Source organism: Chiloscyllium plagiosum, chromosome 43 (genome assembly GCF_004010195.1).
Source record: "Chiloscyllium plagiosum isolate BGI_BamShark_2017 chromosome 43, ASM401019v2, whole genome shotgun sequence".
Classification (NCBI taxonomy): Eukaryota; Metazoa; Chordata; class Chondrichthyes; order Orectolobiformes; family Hemiscylliidae; genus Chiloscyllium; species Chiloscyllium plagiosum.
Genome location: NC_057752.1, coordinates 13,921,945 through 13,923,314, shown reverse-complemented (window position 1 = coordinate 13,923,314; position 1,370 = coordinate 13,921,945).

Here is a 1,370-nt window from a genome sequence, read left to right as displayed (position 1 = left end):
TATGCACCACCCTCTGTGTGAAAAAGTTGCCCCTCAGGTCCCTTGAGTTTCGAGAGACTACGATTTACTGAGGATTATATCTGCAATAAATGTCGTTGGTTGCAAATTCTGTCATATTGAATGGATCAGCTGGAGCAACAGTTAGAGACAATGAGAAATTTACAAGAAAAGGGGGTGTGATGGATGGTCGTTATAGGAAGGGAGAAAAGCCGCAGATACAGTCAGGTACATGGGTTAACTCCATCAAATGTAGGAGAGGTAGGCAGGTAGTACAGGAGTCTTCTGTGGCTATCCCCATTTCAAACAAGTATGCTGTTTTGGAAAATGTAGGGGTGATGCACTTTCACGGGAATGTAGCACAAACAGCCAAGTTTCTGGTATCAAAACAGACTCTAGTAATGAGGTATTCATCAGGTTCCAAGCGATCGATTGTGTTAGGGTACTCTCTAGTTAGGGGCACAGACAGACATTTCTGTGGCCAGCAGCAAAAAATCAGAATGGTGTGTTGCCTCCCTGGTGCCAGGATCAAGGATGTCTCAGAGAGGGTGCAGAATGTTCTCAAAGGGGGAAGAGGGACCAGCAGGAGGTCATTGTACACTTTGGAACTAATGACATTGGAAGGGAAAAGGATGAGATTTTGAATGGAGATTGCAGAGAGTTAGGCAGGAATTTAAAAAGGAGGTCCTCAAAGGTAATAATATCTGGATTGCTCCCTGTGCTACGAGCTAGTGAGGGTAGGGGTAGGAGGATAGAGCAGATGAATGCATGGCTGAGGAGCTGGTGTATGGGAGAAGGATTCACATTTTTGGATCATTGGAATCTCTTTTGGGGTAGAAGTGACCTGTACAAGAAGGACGGATTGCACCTAAATTGGAAGGGGACTAATATACTGGCAGGGAGATTTGCTAGAGGTGCTCGGGAGGATTTAAACTAGTAAGGTGGGGGGGAACCCAGGGAGATAGAGAGGAAAGAGATCAACCAGAGACTGGTACAGTTGAGAACAGAAGAGAGTCAAACAGGCAGGGACAAAGCAGAGAACAAGGTAGGACTGATAAATTAAACTGCATTTATTTCAATGCAAGGGTCCTAACAGGGAGGGCAGGTGAACTCTGGGCATGGTTAGGAACATGGGACTGGGATATCATAGTAATTACAAAGACATGGCTCAGGGATGGGCAGGACTGGCTTAAATGCTACAGGAAGGATAGAAAGGGAGGCAAGAGAGGAGGGGGAGTGGCGGTTTTGATAAGGGATAGCATTACAGCTGTACTGAGGGAGGATATTCCCGGAAATGCATCCAGGGAAGTTATTTGGGTGGAACTGAGAAGTAAGAAAGGGATGACCACCTTATTGGGATTGTATTATAGACC